The 25,386-nt window shown below is 35.3% G+C and overlaps 1 protein-coding gene and 1 non-coding gene across 6 annotated transcripts in view; one reads left to right on the top strand and one right to left on the bottom strand.

Annotated features, from left to right (window-relative positions):
* Sik2 (salt inducible kinase 2) overlaps window positions 1–25,386 on the bottom strand; it is a 119,413-nt gene that overhangs the window by 68,771 nt on the left and 25,256 nt on the right. Inside the window, exon 2 of one of the 5 annotated variants that reach the window (XM_021732406.2) lies at window positions 21,088–21,159. The exons of the other annotated variants lie outside the window; for them this stretch is intronic. The gene's annotated coding sequence lies outside the window, so the exon portion shown is untranslated. The remainder of the gene's footprint in view (window positions 1–21,087; window positions 21,160–25,386) is intronic. 5 annotated transcript variants of the gene reach the window in all.
* Window positions 1,874–1,980, top strand: LOC120890244 (U6 spliceosomal RNA). The gene has a single exon (XR_005734485.2). It is a non-coding gene; the product is annotated as a U6 spliceosomal RNA (small nuclear RNA).

Below are 25,386 nucleotides of genomic sequence, written 5' to 3'. Positions count from 1 at the left end.
CCAAAGATAATCACAGTGAATGTCTTTCATTCTGACAGAACTCTAATTTTCTTTAGTAATTTCTTCCCACAGTAATTTTTTTTAAAAAAGAAAAGCTTATGCACCAATACATACATCTCTATCTATATACACATATATACATATACATATATAGAGAATTGTGTGAGAGTGCACACACAGGAATGTGATAGACATCATTATACAAAGTACATGTATAAAGACACGAATTGATGTCAACATACTTTATATACAACCAGAAATATAAAAAATTGTGCTGTATATGTGTAATAAGAATTGTAATGCATTCCGCTGTCATTTATTTAAAAAAAATAATAAAAAAAGAGAGTGCACACACATGTGCTTGGGCCCTCATCAGTAGACTGCCACTCTCTTCCACTCTCTAGGTATAAGCATTCATTTATCACAGAGGAAAAAGAACTCAATCTCAATACCACAGATAAGTCTGATTTATTTCAGGGTCATCCATTTCCCCTTGAGGAATAGTGTATTTTGACAGTTTTGCTTTCTCTAACAGAGCTTATTATCCCAAACAAATCTCTAATTGCAATGAAGCCAACAAAACCTGAGAGGAAATGTGCTCATTTTCATGGTAGCCTTAAGGAAACAATTTCTCACTTCTGAGAAAAAGCCATAGGAAAAAATGGCCACTTTCTGCTCTGAATGCTGTTACCTCTGGATGTGATATCTGGAACTGAGTAGCCATTTTGCTAATAGCTATGCCAATGATGGCAAAGTGAAAGGACACAGAGTACCTGGGTGCTTGACAATACTGTTGAGTCTCAGTCAACTAATTCTAAAAGCTACCCTTCCACTGGACTTTCTATTTTATGGAAGATGATACATTTCCTCCTGGCTCAGCCAATTTGAGTCAAGTTTTTATTACTTGTAGCTGAAAATCTGCTGGACCAGAATGAATACTGAGACTTGGATTAGAAAGCAAGTTGAATCAGATTCCCTGTCTTGGAAAAAAGAGACACAAAGAGGGAAGCTAACAATTAGTTGTAAGATACTGAAGTGAAAGAGTATATAAAAACATATAAAAACTGGGACTTGTATAAGCCATTGTTAGGGGAAAAAAATCAGAGGAAGACAGCTAGGAGAGAAAAAGAAGAGGTAGATATTTGCACAAAGAAGAAGCCACTAGAAAAAACATTACTGCTTCTTTAAGAAAAAGACATCTTTTAATTAGATTTCTAGTTCCTGCGATATTTTAGCTAACCTGCATTTTTAACTTACTTTATTTGTTCTTTCAGATAAACACGGCAGTAGAGTATATTTTGACATGTTGTATATACATACATGGAGTATAACTTCTTATTCTTCTCATCTACATGATATAGAGTTACACTGAACATAGGAAAGTTATGTCCGATTCATTCTACTGTCTTTCTTATGCCCATCCTTCCTCCCTTCCATCTTTCCAATGAACTTCTATTCTATTTTCCCCCCACTCTCACCCCAACTCATTGTGTGTTAGCATCAGCATATCAGAGAGAACACCCAGCCTTTGTTTTTTGGGGATTGGGCTAAACTGTATTTCTGAAACTTGAATTACCATGAGACATCTCTGTAACCTAACATCTCTGTATTTCCCTTCCCAAGAGTTGGGTTGAGTGTGTGCTCTGCCACTCAAGTAAGAAAGATACATGGTATGGGGTTGGAGACAGGTAGAAATACAATTGTCAAATTATACCCAACTGCAAGCCTGGCCCGGTGGTGTACTCTTGTAATCCTAGAGGCTCAGGAGGCTGAGGCAGAGGGACCGTGAGTTCAAAGCCAGTCGCAGCAATGGCGAGGTGCTAAGCAATTCAGTGAGACCCTGTCTCTAAATAAGATACAAAATAGGGCTGGGGTGCTTGCTTTGGCAGTACATATACTAAAATTGGAATGATACAGAGACAATTAGCATGGCCCCTGCTCAAGGATGACATGCAAATTCATGAGGCTTTCCATATTTAAAAAAAAAAACAAAAACAAACTAGAGCTGGGGATGTGGCTCAGTGGTCAAGTACCATGAGTTCCATCCCTGGTACAAAATCATCATCATCATCATCATCATCATCATCATCATCATCCCAAACTGTAAATTAAAAGGGGCCAACAATTAACAGATGAGGGACTAAAGAATGGCTCCAATGAGAATAAAATTTAACAAAGACTATAAAAGTAACAAAAAAATGAAAAGATCATATAATCAGTATTATACAAGCTGGCTTTTAAGAGGGAATAAACCATGTGTCAAAGATGTTCCATTTGTAGCTAAAAAGTATCCGGATCAAGCATGAAATTTTTCGTCTTTTCCTGACACATTTTTATCTTCCCTTATTTGTACACTTTTAGAAAAGAATGCCAAAGCTTGACATTCTCTGGGCAGTATTTTTCCTATCTGGTGCATCTTTACTCCACTTTCTTTCCCAGTTGAGTTCCATCAATATTACCCTATACTAGTCCTCACTGTATTTCACTCTGGTTCCTGTCAAGGTAATCCCTAGTCTCTAATATCTCCCAATTCCAATACAAACTAATCTTTCTAAAGCAGGATTCTGAATGTGTCATGCCTCTATTTAAAAACTCTCAATAGCTCTCCCATGCTTATGGCATTAATGAAGCCAAGGTTATTCCTTATCCTAGCTTATATATAGAACCTCCATCATATATAGCTTCAGTCTGCTTTTATGCCCTTAATCTTTCTTCCTATTACCATCTCTTCTTACTACCCCTCCCTTCCACCCTCATTTATTCCTGTTAACCCGAACTGCTTTGTTCTTTATATGAACCTCATAGTTTTTTAATTCTGAGTTTTAGCTCATGCTATTACTTTCATCTGATACTTACACCTCCAAACATACAAACTAAATTTCCTTCCATCTTTATAGAAGTAATAGGTTTTCAGAAATAGAAGTATATTCTTACTAATAAAATAATCACATGAATCTGTGTAGAAATGTGCAAAATCACTTTAAGAATAACAAACTCAGTAATACCTTACCAAAACAGAAAGAAATGTGCCCCAAATGGGAGTTTACCAGAAAAGTCAGCAGCAATCCAAGTGCTATCGAAAAGTATCAGTCAAGACTATAGGCTTTCAATAGTCCTTCAAATTTAAGCATATTCAAAATACCCTCCCTTGCTCTTTAAGCTTAGTTACTGTTATATCAGTATGTCTCAGCTATTACAAAGTACTTGAAAGAAAAAAAAAAAAACCTTTAGATTGCAGTCTACAGCACTATGATTAATGACTTATAAGTAATAAATATTCAATGAATACATGCACAAATTTATTCTTAGTCTATTGGAAAACAAAAAGTCAATGAAGTTTTCTATTTTCAGATTAAAATAAGGAAGTTTTTCACTCCTGGGATAAGTTAGCTAAAGATCTCATTTAGTATCATCCTTAAAGTGATTTTGTACATCTCTACAGTGACTCAGATTCATGTGATTTTTTTATTAATGAGAATACACTGCTATTTCTTTCTTTCTTTTTTTTTTTAGTTTTAGGTGGACACAATATCTTTATTTTATCTATATGTGGTGTTGAGGATCGAACCCAGTGCCTCGAGCATGCCAGACGAGTGCGTTACCACTTGAACCACATCCCCAGGCCCAACACTGCTATTTCTAAAAACTCATTACTGTGCTTTAAATGTGGCCTCTTCAAAATTCAGGTGTTGGAACCTATTGGTCAATGTGATGGTACTTTAAGATGGGGTCTTTAAAAGGTAAATGGGTCCTGAGGGCTCCTTCCTTGTGAGTGAGATAAAGTTTTTAGAAAGAGATTTCATGGAACCTGGCCATTCTGCTTTCCACTATTTGAGGACACAGTGTTCTTTCTTACCACAGGATGCAGCTGGGAACAAGCCTTGAACTGGACTTCCCAGTCTTCAGAGCTATGAGAAATAAATCTGTTCTTTATAAATTACCCAGCTTGAGGTATTTTATTATAGTCTCATACAACAGATTAAGAGTATAAGAACACAAATAAAATGTATAATGATATTACATTAAGGGAAAAATAGAAGTTTCTAAGAAATGTTAGGTCAGAAAATTGAATGGGAATTGGGCAACTGGCCATCAACTCAAGGTAGAATTTCACAGAATGATTTATTTTACCTGGAATGCCAAAATCCCTAATACTAAATATGAATATGTGTAAGTACAAATGTTCAGGTCAGACATTTCAGAATAATTAACAGATGCATTTCAGAAACAAACTGTATAAGCTATTTTGCATAATGAATTACTTGGTCTTGTTTCTTTCCATTAACTTCAATGAATTTCTCTAAAAAGATTTTAAAAAACGGTGAAACCACTATGTCAGTTATCTTTGTGGAACTGTAAAAGAGAACTGGTAAGCTGTTCCTATGGATGATGGGTAACCAGCTTGAAGTGACATAATAAGGATCATTATGATCATTAAGGCCTTAACAGGCCTTATTGACAACTGAACAAAACTGTCTGCATATAAATATGTTTAGGTCACTGAACTTTCTTGGAAAACTGAAAAATAACACATCCCCTAGTAAGTGAATAACTAGAACCATTTTTAACAGGTAAATGTTTAAAAGCAATTTAAATATATCCTTGACCAACTCTATCTTGGTCCACAGACATGCAATCTTAGATCAAAACAGTAATTATCAATGTTAGAGAGTCAATTCTTTCAAACCTTTAACAAACATTTACAGAGTATTTATAATGTGCTGTGGGCTAAGCACTCTGCCAGGTATTGGAGATACAAACATAAGTAAGAAATACTTTTTGTTCTCAAGGAGTTCAGCCTAGCAGAGGAGACAGACATATAAGAACATAATTATAAAATAGCAAATCTGGCATTGAGAGGTATGTGGGGGCCATATGGGACCACAGAGATGGGACCTCCACTTAGCTTACCTACTATGAGTGAGTCAAGAGAGGCTTCTCAGACCATTGTTCCTTTAATAACATTTATTACTGCTATCCTATCATTGTCAAAAATCTTACCGACAGCCAAAAACACAGCAGATTCCTCACAGAGATTTTAAGCAACGGTTAATAAAAAAATTGAAATAAATATATGATTATATTCCCTGACCTGTATAAAGAAGTTTAAGACTTCAAATTACTGGTAAATAAGATAACCAAAAAAAGAAGATGAGCATTTTTTTAAAAAATTTAAAAATGTAAGTAAAATAATTTAAAAATTCTCTTGTCCCTCATATAGCATTTATATATACTTGAAGGATCCACTGATAAATTACTACTCTTAGAATAATGCTTTACATATTCTGGTTAAATTCTCTCAAAGGAATGATTCCAATATATTTTAAAATCAGATTTCATATTCATGATTATCTTCTATAGTATATGTATCTTTAGTGAAAAATAAAACTAGTCCCTACGAGGGGTAGGGGAAATTTCATTTCATCTACAATATAGTCATATTCTCCATGAAGCTTTATACAATATTGCTCTAAATGTATGAAGTTGATGGGTGTACAGATTCTTAATAAGACACAACAGATGGACATGGTTAGTGAAACATGGTTAAGACTGAGGAGAAGAGGCAGTTGATGACAAGCAGAAAAATGTACAATTCTCACTTGCATTTAGACGTGGGGAACTAATTTAAAAGCTACTTAAGATGCCTGTCTTAGAATTGTAAAACACCACTTTCAAAAGTTACTTTATACCGATTAAACAAAGTTCAATATCACGGAATGTGTCTTTATTTCAAATAAGTAGTGATTTTTACATAAATAGAACTATAAGTATGGCACCAAGTGACAACATCATAGAACGGAATCAAGGATGGAATCTTCTTCTCATATGATTCTTTGACATAAATCTGCATGCCATTGCTACCACTGACCACTCTGAACTGTTTTAAGTTCTTAGAAAGCTCTCTGTGAGGCAATATGCATAATCATGCCTGGATCTAATCTGATCTCCACACTGAGAGGAAAATAAGCCTTCTTTAAACTTCATTTTTAGGAATCTCTCTCTGAAGTACTCTTTACTATGAAAATGACAATTTGCTTTTTCTACTGCCCTTTTTGCTAGTAGATTTTCCTTTTTTTCTTCTGCTGTTGGGGCAATTCTTCTGGTGCTAGGGAAGAATAGTTGGTGTCAGGGCCGAGGGTGAAGTTAATGAGCATTTCTGGGCTAAGGAGAAAGGATAAAAGGCTGTTTTTCTCATTTGGGTTCCCAAAGCAGTTCCACAAATGAAGCAAAATTCAAGTGACTTTTACAGAATTCCAACTAAGCTGTCTTTCCATAATAGAAGTAGCAATGTCTTTGTCCAGCTCCTCTAGTGCTGCATGTTTTCCTCTTTGTTCTCTAGGAGTGGCCCTTCTGTTTGAGGGGAAGAGTAGTCATAACCAGGGCTGAGGGTCAAGTTACTGTAACCTTCTATTAGCACTGCTAAGCAAGAAGGATGAAAGCCTGCTGTGTGTTTCTGGAAATTTTTCTCCTGGAGGATCTGGAAAGACTCAATATTCAAGGGTGCGTTAAAACTTTGGTGGTTGATTCATGACAACCAAACTCCTGGATCTGTAGGTTTAGATAGGACTGGATGCTTAACACTCTCAAACTGCTACAAGTTGGCCTAGAAAGGACTCTACTCAAGTTTGGGGGGGGGTGAGAAAATATGACAATTATTATGAATCTGTACGTACTAGGGACTAGGCTAGGAGATGGAGACCAAGGAATAAAACACTCATCTCAAGGACACAATTCAATTAGGAAAAGAGACAAATAGTTGAAGTACAATGTTTCAGAATGATTATACACATTTGAGCAAGATATTACCTGAACAGGAAAAGTTACCACACAACTCTGTTCAATCTATTGAAAACTTACTTCTCCTCCCCTCCCCTTCTTTTTTCTTTCACTGGTACTGTACCACTTTTTTCTTTCACTGGTACTATACCACTGAGCTACAGTCCCAAATACCACCCCCTTTTATTTTGATACTAGGGATTGAACTGAGGGGCACTTAACCACTGAGCCATATCCCCAGAAATTTATATTTTTTATTTTGCGACAGGGTCTTAGGGTCTAGCTAAATTTCTGAGGCTGGCTTTGAACTTGCGATCCTCCTGCCTTAAGCTTCCTGAGCTGCTAGGATTATAGGTGTGCTCCACCATTCCCGGCCCCAATCCTTTTTAGAGCCCTTTTAATTTTGAGACAGGGTGTCATTAAGTTGCTGAGGCTGGCCTCAAACTTTGGATCTTCCTGTCTTAGCCTCTTGAGTAGCTGGGATTATAGGTGTGTGCCACAGCACCCAGCTGGGAGCTAATTTTCTAAAGCATTGTCCTAATCTTTATTTCAAAGTTCTCCAAACTCCCTATATCATCTAACCTATATTTTTCCAATAAAGCAAATATTGCCAGCCCACATGAAACTTATTTACACTTCCATGATTTTACTTGTTTATACTACTGCTATCAGAAATACTCTTTATTCTTCTACTTATCTGTACTTTTCATTTTCATACTCAAACTAGGTAGAAGGAAGTTTCTTACACTTTAGTGTCCATAGAATCACCTTATGAAGGTTGCTAAAAATGCAGAGCCCTGAATCCTATACCTAAGGAATCTCAGTCAGCAGGTTCATTATGGGACCTAAGGACCTTTCTAAATAGTTACTCATTATAATAATTTCAATGCTTGTAGTCTACAAAACACTTGGAGGAAACCCTATTATAATAGTTAAGAGTATGGGTTTTACAATAAAGACACATTTGATTTAACCAAGATGACTTCTATTTATTAACCATGTTACCTTGAGTAAATTTATTTTTAACACTGAGTTCCCTTTCTTCATCTATAAATGGGATGTCAAAAGAGAGCACCAGGATATTATTACATTATCATCTATCATACAATCTAGGTTCTTGGCAAAAGTGCAAACTAGGTGATTTGATTCTGGTGCTCTAACAATTTCTGTCATCCCACCCCCACCTCCAAAATATGTGTGTTCTAACTGATTGCACAGATATTAAAAAGGCACAGATATTAAACAGTCAGAAGTAATTAATTTTGGTCATAATTCCCAAGCCACCAATTTCCAAAAGATTTAGTGTACTCAATGACAAGACTTAAAGTTATATGTATTTCCAATATTAATTCAAGTTTTACATATGTATGTATTTACATATATATGTATGTATGTGTGGTGTGTGTGTATAAAATTTATCCCTTTTATTTATTTTCTTTTCTCCCTCTCTTTCTTTTTTCCAGTTCTGGAGATTGAACCCAGAGCAGTGCACTTGCTAGGCAAGCACTCTACCACTGACACTAAGCTATACACACACCCTCCTTTTCATTTCTGTGTTTTTCAATGTGTACGTAATATACCTCATAAATTAAAGAAACTGTCTAAATGAGATCTTGGAAGCACTGAAGCATTATCTTCAGTCATATAAAGTTATGTGGTACACATATTTGTATAAGGACAATGCCACTAGCTCCTTGGTACAGTTTATAATTATTCTTATGTAGTGTTTATGTAAGGCTTTTAGAGTAGAAAATTACTTCCATTAAAGTCATTGGTCTGCAATGGCACAGAAGACAAAGAGACAAATCCACATAAATACACTTATCTCATACTAGACAAAGATGGCAAAAATACACATTGGAGAAAAGATAGCTTCTTCAACAAATGGTGCTGGGAAAACTGGAAATCCATATGTAAGCAATATGATATTAAACTCCTATCTCTCACCCTGCACAAAAATTATTTCAAAGTGGATCAAGGACTCAGACTCTATAACAGAGAGCCTGTGCCTAATAGAAGGAAAAGTAGGCCCAAATCTCCACCACATCAGCTTAGGAACTGACTTCCTTAACAAGATTCCTAAAGCGTAAAAAGTGAAATCAAGAATCAATAAATGGGGGGTTGGGGTTGTGGCTCAATGGCAGAGCACCTGCCTAGTATGTGTGAGGCACTGGGTTCAATTCTCAATACTGCATATAAATAAATAAAGGTCCATGGACAACTAAAAGAATCACTAATTGGGATAGAATCAAACTAAAAAGCTTCTTCTCAGCAAAGGAAAAAAAATCAATAATGTGAAGAGATAGCCTACAGAATGGCAGAAAATCTTTACCACATGCACCTCAAATAGAGCATTAATCTCCAGGATATATAAAGAACTCAAAAATCTTAACACCAAAAAAACAAATAACCCAAGCAATAAATTGGCTAAGGAACTGAACAAACACTTCACAGAAGAAGAAATACAACGGATCAGCAAATATATGGAAAAATGTTTAACAGCTTTAGCAATTAATCAAAACTAGACTGAGATTTCATCTCACTCCAGTCATAATAGATATCAAGAACACATGCAACAATAAATGTTGGTGAGGATGTGGGGGGAAAGGTATACACATATATTGCTGGTAAGACTGCAAAGTGGTACAAAGCAGTATGGAAATTCCTCAGAAAACTTAGAATGGAACCACCATTTGACTCAATTATCCCACTTCTAGGTTTATATCCAAAGGATTTAAAATCAGCATACTATAGTAATTCAGCTACATCAATGTTTATAGCAGCTCAATTCATAATAGCTAAACTATGGAACCAACCTACATTCAACAGATGGATAAAGAAATTGTTACGATACACACACACACACACACACACACACACACTAGAATATTATTCAGCCTTAAAGAAGAATGAAATTATAGCATTTCCTGGTAAATGGATGGAACTGGAGATATCATGCTGAGTGAAATAAGCCAATCCCAAAGAACCAAAGGCTGAATGTTTTCTCTGATATGTGGATGCTAATTCACAATAAGGGGGTTGGGACTAGGGAAGACTTGAGATACTTTAGATTAGAAAGAGGGGAGTAGAAGTAGCAGAGGAGGTATGGAGGTAAGAATGATAGTAGAATGAATGGAATGTTATTACCCTGTGTACACATACTATTACATGCCCTGCATAACTCTACATCATGTACAACCAGAAGAATGAGAAGTACATTCCATTTATGTATGATGTGTCAAAATGTGTTCTACTGTCATGTGTAACTAATTTGAACAAATCAAAAATTAAAAAAATTAAAATTAAAATTAAAAAAAATAATAGTCATCAGTCTGCCAGAAAGAAAGTTAGAGATCCTACATCATACTCCTGGCCAGGGTAATATACTGGTACTAACAAAGCAAAAAAATAAATAAATAAATAAATAAAAAATAAAAAAAAAAATCACAATTTATACTGATGAAAATTAATCAACATAAAATACCCGCCATAGTGTAGGTATTCAATGGTATCTGTTTAAGGAATGGTATACAATGGTTACCTTTAAATACAGCAACTGTAAGCATAACATTTTATCTTTATAAAAATCTCACTAAAACTAAAACCAAATAAGTTCCCATTAGAACTCACTCTACCTGATTCCTATAAATTACTATATTAATAACTCAAATTTAAGTTACCCTTATTTAATTTTACTTTAGAGAATCCAAGAACCATCTGCCTTGAATATGGTAGGTGAAATATTAAGCATTATAGAAAAGAATATATAGCTTGAGGCTACATGTTCACTTTTATTTTCATGTTTAAAATTAAAGTTAAAAAACATAATTTCACCTATATGCTGAAACTCATAATGAAATAGTACTGAATCTAGAAAATTCATGCTTATCAAGATGGGGTCTTTGAGAAACAAACATGTCTATACACTTAAAAGTTGAGCTCACTTTGGTTTTAGTTCTATTCAATGCAACCTTACTTCAAGCCTATTATTTTTATTTTCATTTACCTTAAGTGATTTTATTAAAAAAACATTTTTTTTCTATTTTAAATATAAAGTAAATATGGAAAAACAAACAACCTGGTCTTTCAAAGAATTTATATTTTGCTGTTTGAATTACTAGAGATATGAACAGGAAAAACATAAGAGACTGTGAATAATTATTTAAGATAAACAAAATCTTTGTAATATTTTTAGATATGGGTGCTTGCCTTTATAATTGTATGAAAGTTATCATATCATTACTATTTCTGCAATGGATACACAATAAATATCTTTATAATGATAAGCAAAGAAGCTTTTGTGCTTTTTAGGGAAATGCTACTTTCATTAAGAGCTTTTCTTTATTGACTTTCAATGAAGAGGTTAAAATTCTCTCTCTAGGCTTTAAAGAACAGCAGGTAGAACATATACCTGCTGGTGGTTCTATTTGTTTTCCTCTAAAATTCTAAGACTTTTTTCTACTTTTTCAGCAAGTTCATAACAGAGATGATTTAAACAAGTTAACTAAGTTCTAACCTATTGCTCAAGAAAGCCAGAGGAAAAGATAATTAACTGCTAAAGCTAAGATTTAAAATATATATAAATTAAGGATATTAAGCTATATTTTAGCTATCAGCATTTTTGTACAAGGAACGTACATAAACTTATCTGATGTTTTATGAGGCAAAGAACTACATAATTGCAATCAAATAATAAAACTTTCAGGTCTAATGAACTGTTGACAATTAATGCTGAGAAGATCTAATTGCATTTGTATATAACTTAAATTTGCATTTGTTAGTAAGTCACTAAACCATATTATTCTCTTTATCCCCTAGATCAACTCCTGGATTTGCAACTACTTACATGAGTGCTGTTAGCATAATTAAAAGATTTTTTATGAAGAGCTATTCTGGAGAAACTTGTTAGCCATGAAAGATGCTAAAAAAGTACTAGCAACGTCTTCCTTCTGTACTCCCACCATCAGCATGACACTACCACTACCATCTGTGCCATCACAAGAACTCTGAATGAGCACAGTAGCAAAAGTACAGACCTACAACTGCACTGCTATCATTTATAAAATGCTCTTACATACATTATCTTGCATAATTCTCATGAATGAATTAAATGTCCATTCCTTGGTAGGTTACCTCAGCAAGCAAGTATCATTAGCCCCAAGTAGATGACATAACTATAGAAGTACACAATGGCTAAGGTAATTAATTATAAGAGTGGCTTTTCCATAATAGTACTATGAACTTCACATATTGGAACCCCAACTTGGCTATCTTCATTTTTAGACAAAATGTTACCTGATTTGGGAAAATAATTTACTACACTCTTGCAAAAACAATACATTATTTTAGAACACAGTGGTCACCAATTAAAGTGTACAGTGTTTGATTAGCAAATTCAAAATCCGAGTATAGACAGATACATGGAATATGTGCAAGGATCAACAAAATGCTGTACTCACAGATGGAGAGACAAATGCGCAGAAAAAAGAATGAAACTATGTGACACTACCCTAACCAGCTACGGTATGTTGAAATATAATAGGCGCTAGAACACTGGAACTGACAAGCTACATAACATATCAATTATAAAATATGCGTAGCCTGACAGACTTTAGGAAAGAGTAAAAGTATTCATTTTGCTAACTATTCAAGAACACACTGACTTGAAGACCATAATTGGTAAAAAGAGATATATTCCAGAGATAAGACACATTTCCCATAGTCTCCTATCTAGTTGGATCTTCTCCCAAAGAAATGTATTTTAAAATCTCTCTAAATTGAACTATAGAACTGTCTCATTATTTCCAAGTTAAAATATACTTATTTTTTCTAAGAATAAAACCAATGCGCACCCATTGTGAAAAAATTCAAATACAGAAACACACAAGGTACAAATGAAAGCCCTCACAATTCCACTCCTTAGACAACCACTATACAGATTGTTTTATATTTTTTAAACTTTTCCCTGTCCATAAACATATAAAATTAAAAATAAACATTTTATGTAGAAATACATTTTTCCTTTTTAAAATTGAGAGGTTCAGAAAGCTTTTAAACATGTTAGTTAATAAGGTTATGTTAGATTAATAAATCAAATTTTTCATACAATATGGAAGTAAAACCTCATGACAACTTGAATCTTTCAGTTTTCTTTGTCTTTGGATTCCTTCATATTTTGCAACATGAGATATTGTACATTTAGAATAAAAGCTCAGAAATAAACTAACAAGTGAAGGAACTGTTTTCATTACAAGAAAATTTCAGTTAAACATTAGAAATATAAGAGCAATCACTTAGAAAATGAGATATGTGCTATATGCCCAATGTTCCCTTTTTCTTAGCTCCTTTGGAAAAGATTTTTCTCGATTTGTCTGACACTGTGGCAGACATTAAATATGTTATCTTAGTATAAAGTTTTTTTTTTTACTATTCTCACATTTTGTCTACTTCCCAAGAATCAATAACAATACTATAAATTAGTTCATTATCAAAAAGCTATTGAGAAAAAGTTTCTCTTCATAGATTTAAAGATTGCCTTACTACTCTACATTCACACGTACTTTTTTTATTTAAAAAGCTTTTAATTCTATACCACCCAACATCAAGCGGATACACTTTCTTCTCAGCAGCACATGGATCCTTCTCAAAAATAGACCATATATTATGTCACAGGACAAATCTTAGCAATTACAAAGGAGTAGAGACACTACCATGCACTTTATCTGATCATAATGGAATGAAATTGGAAATCAATAATAAAATGAGAAAGGAAAACTCCTAGATCACATGGAAATTAAACAATATGCTACTGAATGAACAAAGGGTTACAGAAGACATCAAAGAGGAAATTTAAAAATTCTTAGAGGTAAATGAAAACTCAGACACAACATATAGAAATCTCTGGGACACTATGAAAGCAGTACTAAGAGGAAAATTCATTTCATGGAGTTCATTCCTTAAAAGAAGGAAAAGCCAACAAATAAATGACCTCACACTACACCTCAAAGCCTTAGAAAAAGAAGAACAAATCAGCAGCAAATACAGTAGAAGGCAAGAAATAATAAAAATTAGAGCTGAAATCAATGAAATCGAAACAAAAGAAACAATCGAAAAAATTGATAAAACTAAAAGTTGGTTCTTTGAAAAAATAAATAAGATTGATAGACCACTAGCCACGCTAAGAGAAGAAGAGAGAGAACCCAAATTACTAGCTTACAGGATGAAAAAGGCAACATCACAACAGACAATTCAGAAATACAGAAGATAATTAGAAATTATTTTGAAACCCTATACTCTAATAAAATAGAAGATAGTGAAGGCATCGATAAATTCCTTAAGACATATGAACTACCCAGATTGAGTCAGGATGATATAAACAACCTAAACAGACCAATATCAAGTGAGGAAATACAAGAAGCCATCAAAAGACTACCAACAAAGAAAAGCCCAGGACCGCATGGATATACAGCAGAGTTTTACAAGAACTTTAAAGAAGAACTAATACCAACACTCTACAATCTATTTCAGGAGATAGAAAAAGAGGGAGAACTTCTAAATTCATTCTATGAGGCCAATATCACCCTGATTCCCAAACCAGATAAAGACACCTCAAAGAAAGAAAACTACAGACCAATATCCCTAATGAATTTAGATGCAAAAATCCTCAATAAAATTCTGGCAAATCGGATACAAAAACATATCAAAAAGATTGTGCACCATGATCAAGTAGGATTCATCCCTGAGATGCAAGGCTGGTTCAATATACGGAAATCAATAAACATTATTCACCACATCAATAGACTTAAAGATAAGAACCATATGATCATCTCGATAGAGGCAGAAAAAGCATTTGACAAAGTACAGCATCCCTTTATGTTCAAAACACTGGAAAAACTAGGGATAACAGAAACTTACCTCAACATTGTAAAAGCTATATATGCTAAGCCTCAGGCTAGCATCATTCTAAATGGAGAAAAATTGAAGGCATTTCCTCTAAAATCTGGAACAAGACAGGGATGCCCTCTCTCACCACTTCTATTCAATATAGTTCTCGAAATACTGGCCAGAGCAATTAGACAGACAAAAGAAATTAAAGGCATTAAGATAGGAAAAGAAGAACTTAAATTCACTATTTTCGGATAATATGATCCTATACCTAGAAAACACAAAAGGGTCTACAAAGAAACTACTAGAGCTAATAAATGAATTCAGTAAAGTGGCAGGATATAAAACCAACATGCATAAATCAAAGGCATTCCTGTATACCAGCAACAAATCTTCTGAACTGGAAATGAGGAAAACCACCCCATTCACAATATCCTCAAAAAAAATAAAATACTTGGGAATCAACCTAACAAAAGAGGTGAAAGATTTATACAATGAAAACTAAAGAACCCTAAAGAGAGAAATAGAAGAAGATCTTAGAAGATGGAAAAATATACCCTGTTCATGGATAGGCAGAACTAACATCATCAAAATGGCGATATTGCCAGAAGTTCTCTATAGGTTCAATGCAATGCCAATCAAAATCCCAATGGCATTTCTTGTAGAAATAGATAAAGCAATCATGAAATTCATATGGACAAATAAAAGACCCAGAATAGCAAAAGCAATTCTAAGCAGGAAGTGTGAATCAGGAGGTATAGTAATACCAGATTTCAAACTGTACTACAGAGCAATAGTAACAAAAACAGCATGGTACTGGTACCAAAACAGGTGGGTGGACCAATGGTACAGAATAGAGGACATAGAAACCCATCCACAAAATTACAACTATCTTATATTCGATAAAGGGGCTAAAAACATGCAATGGAGGAAGGATAGCATCTTCAACAAATGGTGCTGGGAAAACTGGAAATCCATATGCAACAAAATGAAACTGAATCCCTTTCTCTCACCATGCACAAAAGTTAACTCAAAATGGATCAAGGAGCTTGATATCAAATCAGAGACATGGCGTCTGATAGAAGAAAAAGTTGGCTCCCATCTACATATTGTGGGGTTGGGCTCCAAAATCCTTAATAGGACATCCATAGCACAAGAGTTAAAAACAAGAATCAACAAATGGGACTTACTTAAACTAAAAAGTTTTTTTCTCAGCAAGAGAAACAATAAGAGAGGTAAATAGGGAGCCTACATCCTGGGAACAAATTTTTACTCCTCACTTCAGATAGAGCCCTAATATCCAGAATATACAAAGAACTCAAAAAATTAAGCAATAAGAAAACAAATAACCCAATCAACAAATGGGCCAAGGACCTGAACAGACACTTCTCAGAGGAGGATATACAATCAATCAACAAGTACATGAAAAAATGCTCACCATCTCTAGCAGTCAGAGAGATGCAAATCAAAACCACCCTAAGATACCATCTCACTCCAGTAAGATTGGCAGCCATTATGAAGTCAAACAACAACAAGTGCTGGCGAGGATGTGGGGAAAAGGGTACACTTGTACATTGCTGGTGGGACTGCAAATTGGTGCGGCCAATTTGGAAAGCAGTATGGAGATTCCTGGGAAAGCTGGGAATGGAACCACCATTTGACCCAGCTATTGTCCTTCTCGGACTATTCCCTGAAGACCTTAAAAGAACGTACTATAGGGATACTACTACATCAATGTTCATAGCAGCACAATTCACAATAGCTAGACTGTGGAACCAACTTAGATGCCCTTCAATAGATGAATGGATTAAAAAATGTGGCATTTATACACAATGGAGTATTACGCAGCACTAAAAAATGACAAAATCATGGAATTTGCAGGGAAATGGATGGCATTAGAGCAGATTATGATAAGTGAAGCTAGCCAATCCCTAAGGAGAGCAACTAAAAACATAGCAGGGAGGAAGAGAATGAGAAAAAGATTAACATTAAACAGGGATGAGAGGTGGGAAAGGGAGAGAGAAGGGAAACTGCATGGAAATGGAAGGAGATCCTCATGGTTATACAAAATTACATATAAGAGGATGTGAGGGGAAAGGGAAAAAAATCTTTTATTGCTGAGTAATATTCCATTGTGTATATATACCATGTTTTCTTTATTCATTCATTTACTGAAGGGCATTTAGTTGATTCCACAGTTTAGTTATTGTAAATTATGGTGCTACAAACATTGATGTGGCTTTGTCCCTGTAGATTACTGTTTTTAAGTCTTTGGGGTATTGACGGAGGACAGGTATAGCTAGGTCAAATGGTGGTTCCATTAGCAGCTTTACAAGGTTTGTATTCTTAATAGCTGCCATTCTGACTGGAGTACATTCACATATACTTTCAAAGCAAAACAAATTCTACTCATTCTTTTAGTTACTGAGTACCTATTATGTATTGACGATACAGAAAATGAGTAAGACAGATCCTACCCTGGAGAAAAATCACAGTGGAATAGGAGAAAAATACATAAACCAAGAATAGTACTTTACAACTGACAAAAATAGGAGAAAATGAATGAGGGAAGACCCCATGTCACTAGAGGATGGATGAGAGAAGGCTTCAAAAATGAAGTGAAATCTGAACTAAGCTATGAAAAATTAGGATTTTTACTTAGTGAAAATAGGGGCAAGGGAATTCTGGAATTGTGATAATAAGAAATATGTACTATTTTATCTTTGTTTCCAGTTCCAGATATAGAGTTGCTAAATCCCCTGGAATTCCCAAGCGATAGGAACATTTTTTAGTATTTGTGACAAGCCCCTTTCAACTATACTGGAGTTTATGCTGATGAGGTAAGGCTCTGGGTGAGTTCCTAGATAACTTCAGGATGGGGCTGGCTGCTATAGGAACCAACTGTGATTAAGAGGATGGAACTCTGGGCCCCAAGAAGGAAAAGAGGTTGAAGATTGAAATAATAACCAAGGATCAATGATTTAATCAATAATGCAATTTCCATAAAATCCCCAAATGGAAGGGTTTGGGGAGGTTCCAGGTTGGTGAACACATTGAGGTGTTGCAAGGGTGATATGCCCAGAGAAGACATGGAAGCTCCACGCCTAGCCCTATATGTCTCTTCCATTTGGCTTCGTGAGTTGCTTTATAACAAATTGTCAAATATGAGTAAACTGTTTTCCTAAATTCTCTCAGTCATTCTAGCAAATTATAGAACCCGAGGAAGACCTATGTGAAATACTGACAGATTTTCGGGTAACCTCCTAATATGACTAGCCTATGAAGAAAGGAGAGTTTTGTGGGGCTGAGCCTTTAAACTTGTAGAGTCTAGTGTTAACTCTGGATGGTATGAGAATTGAACTGAATTGTAGGATTACCAAGTGGTGTTGGAGAACTGGTATAGGGGAAAAAACCCACATATTTAATGTCAGAAGTGGTGGGAGTGAAAAACAGTTCAGAAGGGTAAGGACATAGATATTGAAAAACATGGGCCATCCGAAGGAGATTAACATTTATTAAGTACCAGGTACTACGGTATTAGAAATTTTAGTTAACCTTATTATTCTATACACCAATCATGTTACAAATGAGAATCTGAGATTCAAAAAAGTTAAACAGCTTCCAAAGTAACTTACTTATTGTTAAAAGACAAAATTAACAACAAATCTAGTTTTACAGATCTTAACTGGCTTTATTTGCAATTCTAGAATTGAGTAGCAGTTTGGATCCAAAATGGTTCAGAATTCTCTTGCTTCACCACATGGGCAGGTTATATTTATAACCAGAGGAATGGAAGTAACATACAGAATATGGAGGTGAGGTATAGAGACAGCCTGAATGATTACAGCTCAAGTCTATCTCATTTGAACACGGTAAAACGGAGATGAGAAACTGAATAAACTCTCTAGCTTCCCTTGTTTTCAGTTACTTGCTTTTATCAACAATTTTAGGGGTCATGTAGTTAAGCAGTATGCTCCCAGTAGCTTTGCCATAGATAACACCTTTGATGTATGGGTTATGATGATAATGGTTGCCAGGAACTTGGAACTGTTTTCCAGGAACTCGAAGATCACTTTTGTGTAACTCAATCCAGATGAAACCCCCAATTCTTCACTTGGGTCTGCTCAAGTGTTCAGTGGATGTTCTTTTGACACCAAAAGGCTAAAACTCTATCCTCAGATCACCCTAAGGCATCATCTTCTGAACATGCATCCTATGAAGAGCCATGGAGTTTGATTACACGGATTAGTTCACTTTCTCCAGCCTCCAATCACCTTTTCCCATGTCTTAGACTATCCTGCTTTTTTATTTCACAAATAACTCCTACACTCTATCCTTAGGGAGGCGAATTTGAATTTTGGGTCCCCTGTTTCCTGTTTGGCAGCCTTTTTTTTCTTATGCAAAACTCTTGGTTTCAGTGATTGACATGTTATGCAGTAGGTAAAACAGGCCTGTTTTGGAAACAATGGTTTCGACAGCTGGCTATTGTGAATGACTGAGACTCAGTTACTCCTTTAGAAGAGTAGATTACAGTCTGTTTACACATTGTTAGGTTACATTCACTATGGACAGAGAAATCTTTAGGCAAAGTTAAAATATGTACAGAGGCAGCATTAGAGCAAAAGTAACACTAAAAACTACACATACACACACACACACACACAGTTAAGCTATGGCTGGGCTGAAATAAGAATCTAAGTCTGTGACTACAAAGTACACTGCCTCTCATATTGTACATATAGGGAATTTAATGGAAGTAAAATTAGAAAAAGAGACTAAGTCTATAAAACAAAGGACCTTAACTATCAAACAAAGAAGTTGGTAGATGAGGAGGAATTATGGAACTTTTTTTAAAACAGAAGCAACAAGACAAGTGGTATTTTAGATTAAACTGACAACTACACATGAAATAGACTCATTAGAGGCTGAACCTGGTGGTGTACACCTGTAATCTGAGCTATTTGGGAATCAAAGAGGACTGAAAGTTCAAGGCCAGCCTAGCCAATTTAATGAGACTATCTTAAAATTTAAAAAATAAAAAGGGGTGAGGAGGTAGCTAAGTGGTAGAACACTCCTGTGTACAATCTCCAGTACTCCCCCTCCAAAAAAAAATTGATAAAGGAAATACTGTAGATTAGATTCTAACTGATATTCTAATCATAAACTGGAATTGTATTAGTAAGGGACTAAATTATGGTTAAGGCGGTGGAAATACAAAGTACATGAAAACAAATGATAAATATTTCAATGAAAAAATCTGCAAGACTAGGCAACAAATAAAGGAGTTCACAGAGAGGGAATGTACAAAATTCCTCCTCTTGGGGACAGGCAAATGAAACAGTGGTCTTAAAATCAGGAAAAGAAACCAGTCACAGAAGAGAATTTCCAAAGAGAGAGAGAGAGAGAGAGAATATGAGAATTTGCTGAGTTTCAAGTTGCTGCAGGGAAGACAAAAAAGAAGCAGGCAGATTGGTAGCTGGTTCACTGGTGACCTTTATCAGATGCTACATTGCCACTGAATCTGTAACTCTGCACCTTGCAAATATTATCTCTGCTTGTTAATAACTGTCTATCTCTTTCTGGTTTTTCTTTTAAATACTTTTTTTAGTTGTAGATGGGAACAATACCTTTATTTATTTTTATGTGGGGCGGAGAGGATTGAACTCAGTACCTCACACGTGCAAGGCAAGCACTCTATCACTGAGCCACAACTTCAGTCCCTCTTTCTGGTTTTTCTAAAGTACCCTTCTTGTACTTTCCAGTAGGAATCATCACAAAGTGTAATAAAGCAGGGTTGTCAGTGTTTTTAATTCTTCTTTAGGCAATACTCTCCTCTCCAAATGTGAGAGAAGAAACTGAATAATTATTTCCTAAATGAAAGGTCAAATAAATGGCTTACAATGGGATAAAGAAGCAAAGAGAAAATGTTATACTATTTAATATTTAGTTTGCCAATAGCAAATCTATATTTTAAAACCTCTGATATTTAATGACAGAAAACTGTATTAATTAATTAATTAGTGATCACACAAGAACAAAAGGATTGATGAGCTAGAAATGGAATCATAGGCTAAAATCAACATGGATCTTAAGAGGTAATGCAGACACAAACAACCAGCAATAGAACGATCAGTGTTCCCTGTCCAAAGGTGTATATAGGAATAAGAAAGAGTCAGAGACAACCAATAGCATTATTAATTGAAATAGCACTATTTGATTGGGGTGTAGCCAAGTCTAATCATTTTGGGTTTATACCCTGCACAACCCATCCTGGGCAGTGACAGGATCTGATCCCAGAAGAGAGTAATGTGTATTAGATCTTAGAAACAAAGGGAAGTGTCCTGGACCACCTGGAAGGAAAGGGAAGCACTGATTCTCAGCAGATCAGTTATTAGGATATCTAGCCCAGAAACACTTGCTACTCACTCCTCTACTCTCACTGAAAAATCCTTGGGGTAAAAACCCCAATGGCAGGTCTTGGCTCTTCTCCCAGGAAGGCTGCATAAACAGAGTTAGGAAAGAGTATAATGAGGAGTTTCAATGATAAAGATGCATATACAAATCAGAATAAGCAAACTCTTGAGGAATGTAAATTCCATTTAAGACAGAAAATGAGTTCAACAAATGAAAAAAATCCTCAAAGAAACAAAGTTAAAACACAATCAGAATAAAATTTTAAAGATGTAGTAACATGAACTAGATTTATCCTTCACTTAGAATAATTAGCAAACTGCCATATGTGGTGTGTGTGTGTGTGTGTGTGTGTGTGTGTGTGTATGTGTGTGTCTATCCATCACACAACTGTTTTCAGCCACTAGACAACAGATAACCTAAGACTATGATTACTGAAAGAGGAGAAACAAATTAGATGAGGCCTAGGATCTCCTGGTTTTCTGCCTAGAGGCACTTTATGAGTTTGACAAGAACAGAGATTCCAAGCAGAAAGGTCTTCAAAGGTCGTACTCAGAGACCTTTTTCTGAAAGTAAAAAGGGTATTTTACTCAAATGGGAAGAAAAAATGATCTATATGCAGATTATGGTTTTCCTGTTTTATCCCAAGTAGAAAATCTATCTTTCATACCACCTTAATTCACAGATGAAACCTATCTCTGGTTCTCCCTTTTTCACAAAGAATTAGTTTTCTCTGAATCAATTCAATCTTACTGAGATTCCTAATAAAATAATTAGATTAATAAAAATTGATCCTAAAAATAAAATAAAACAAACAAATAACCCCTCCCCCCAAACAGAAAATTAGTGAACAAATCAAAACAGACGGCCAAAGTTCTCACATTAACAGAATTTGAGTGGATATGGTTATAGCCAAGATCAGGACAGCTGATGTTTCTCTCTCTCCCTTCACTGTAACCAAGCTACAGCTGCCAGACACAGGAATACTCATTGCTCACAGTACAGAATGTCAGCTTTGAACCATAACTAAAGGCAGGCAGCCAATAATCAGCAGGAGATAGCTGAAATTTAAAATAGATGTTAATAGGAAAACAGGACTGCTTTTCAGAATCCTGTCGACTCAATTAAGGTCTGTTATGATTCTATTTCCAAAACTATGAAGTTTAGAGACAATTTATTTAATAAACTCTGGCAAATCCTTACCATTCATCAAATGTATGTTCAGAAACTCAAATTTATAAATGTAGGAAACTATGAACTCCTCCAATACAATGGTCAAGTCACTCACTTCTTTCACTTTCTTTTAAATACCCAGCACTAGTCATGGTGTTGAGCATGTAGCACTTCCTACACTCACACAGCTCTGATCTGCTCTTTGATATGCTGAGGAAGACAGACATTGAGGTTTAGAAATGATATGTGACTTGTCGAAGGAGGTTATGTTAGAAGTTAATGTCATAACTAGAACTAGCACACAGACCTTACTCCTGACTTTTCTTTTAATGTCTGACCCAATTTAAACAAAGGCAAGAGAGAGCAATAACAACTTCTTGAATCATGAATCATGCTGGCGCTTTCATGTAGTTACTAGTTTCTCTAAAAGTTAACTAAAAAGATTTACACATAATCCAATTAGACCTGACATCTTCAAAGATAACTTCATCACATACATCTAATAAAAACTCAAAGGGAAAGATCCTAAATATTACATCCAAGGACAGTCTAATTTTATCTGCATGAATTCAACATTTGCATACCCTTTCGAAGTACACACCAATTTAATATCTTTCTACACTGACATCTACCATCTTCAGATGTGTGAAAGTGTTTGCTTATACATTTGCAGAGCAGTTATGTTCAGTCAATAAAACCATATAACATGTCTTAGGATGTGATTGGATATAATCATTATATAATTTCATACTAACTTTTGATTTTATACAGAAGGCAAGGGGGAACTAAAGAAATACTTTAAGCAGAAAAATGATAAAAATGATTATCTGTATTACAGAGGCATCATTTTGATAGTAACACGTAAAACAGTTTAGAAGAGGAACTAGTCTAGTGACAGAGGGACCCTAAACTGTCAAAATAATTAAAGTGAGAAATGATGAAATTTTGAACTAAAGCAATGGTGGAAAAATACCAGAGAAGTGAGAAATCTGGGATTAGGACCCTAGATAATAAGCTAAAAAAAAAAAGAATTAAAACTTAGAGTCCTATTGGTTAAGTAAAGTGAGTTAAATTTTTTTTTAAACTCATAGTAGAAAGCAAATAAACTACTTTCCTAATATTACCTTCAGGCTGTTAAGATAGTAACCAACAGCCATAAAAATTGTCCCTTAGGTTCTCTCAGTAACCAAGTATCTAAAGGAATTTTGACTAAACAAAGCCCTTTTTCAATTATCACAGCTGGCATCCTAATATGTTACCATTGAAAGGGAAAGACAGGAAATGAATCAATAAACCTCAGGCACATGCTCAGCCTGGAAAGACACAGCATATCAAGGAGCACAAACCTGAAAACAAAGACCTTGGGTAATTTAATTACCAGGCCGGAATCTGCTGACTGCCGGTTTAATTGTTTGAACAGTGCCCAAATTGTCTGAGGAGGTGACCACCCTATGATTTTGCACCATCTACTGCATGTGACCACATGGACAAGTATGAAAAGTAGTTATAAAGAATACAGAACTCTTGAATAACTTTAATTAACCACACCTAGGATTCCAAAGGAAATAGTTAAAAGTCAAAACTTTTTAATAAATAATCCAAGGCTATTTTTTAGCAAATTCATTTGCCATTATATAGTCTATGCTGCCAGACAAGAAAAATAATATTTATAAGGGAATGAGCACCAACTGCTATATAAGAACTGGAAAACAAAGGTTACCCAGATTAAATGTACATGCTCTTATTTACCATGATATTCTGAAAAGGTTATTTTAAGGGAGGTGTGGAAGTGGAAGAAAGAAACTGTAGGGTGGTAAGTACTCAAAAACTGCTTAGTATACTAGAGGAAGCCAATTTTCTCCCTTGATTTAGTTTGTATTTCCTCATTCATGTTTATCTCCTAAAGAGTAAACACTCCTTTCAAAAACTGAACAAAGAAGTATCAGACTACTTGACCTGGCAGTGTTCTTCTGTTGGCTTCACTGAGTAAATAAGATCTATAAGGTCAAAGAGGACTCTTATACCATTCATTCAGAAGGCATTTATTAAATGCTTTATATTGTGCTAAGTCCTCACCAGAAGCTTACAGTCTGTTAGAGATAAAAGATAGGCATGAAGACTTTTTAAACAATAATAAAAGGTAGTATGTGGAATGCTAGTAATTCTGGTGAAACAGGAGGCTGTGGCAGGAGGGCCACAAATTTGAGGCCAGTCTGGGCAATTTAGTGAGACCCTGTCTCAAAATAAAAAATAAAAAGGGGTAGGGATGGAACTTGGTGGTGAAGCATCTCTGGTTTAGTCTGCGGTACCCTCCCCCCCACATACACATGCATGCATGCATGCGTGAGCACACAAAAAAAGGGTATGTAGATAAAACTTTCAAAATGAGTTGTTCAGGAAAGAGAACTACATAGAATGCTCTCATAAGAGGAAATCAACATCGACAAAATTAATTGGGAAAGCCTTTATTGAGGAGATAGAACTTCAGCTGGAACTTTTAAAAAAATAGGATGTGAATCTATAGAGAGCAAAGGGCTTTCTAGGGCACAGATTTTTTTTTTTTTTTTTGGTTCTGGGATTGAACCCAAGGGCACTCGACCACTGAGCCCTATTTTATATTTTATTTACAGATGGGGTCTCATTGAGTTGCTTAGCACCTCACTTCTGCTGAGGCTGGCTTTGAATTTGAGATCCTCCTGTCTAAGCCTCCTGAGCTGCTGGGATTACAGGTGTGCACCACCACACCAGGTGAGCACAGATTTTTTTAAATTTTATTTTATTTTTTGTAGTTGTAGATGGACAGAATACCTTTATTTTATTTGTTATGTGGTACTGAGGCTTGAACCCAGTGCCTCACCCGTGCTAGGCAAGCACTCTGGCACTGAGCCACAACCCCAGCCCTCAAGCATTTCTGCATCAGAAATTATGTTCTACTTTGAGATCAGCTCAAGCCAATATGGAGGTCAGCTTAGTTATACGTTTTGTAAGAGACAGTCATTAGATCTGGTAAGAAGTCCACTGGGCAGTTTCCAAAGTATTGAATGAAGGAACCCAAACACTTCCTACTTCCATTATAAAAGAGAAAGGAATTTAGGGCTAAAGCTACATATTACATCAAGAGGAATTGTTATATTCACTATA

The sequence above is a fragment of the Ictidomys tridecemlineatus genome, chromosome 4 (assembly GCF_052094955.1).
Source record: "Ictidomys tridecemlineatus isolate mIctTri1 chromosome 4, mIctTri1.hap1, whole genome shotgun sequence".
NCBI classification, from domain to species: Eukaryota; Metazoa; Chordata; class Mammalia; order Rodentia; family Sciuridae; genus Ictidomys; species Ictidomys tridecemlineatus.
The sequence above is the reverse complement of the archived record's forward strand: the minus strand, read 5'-3'. Positions and strand labels throughout refer to the sequence as shown.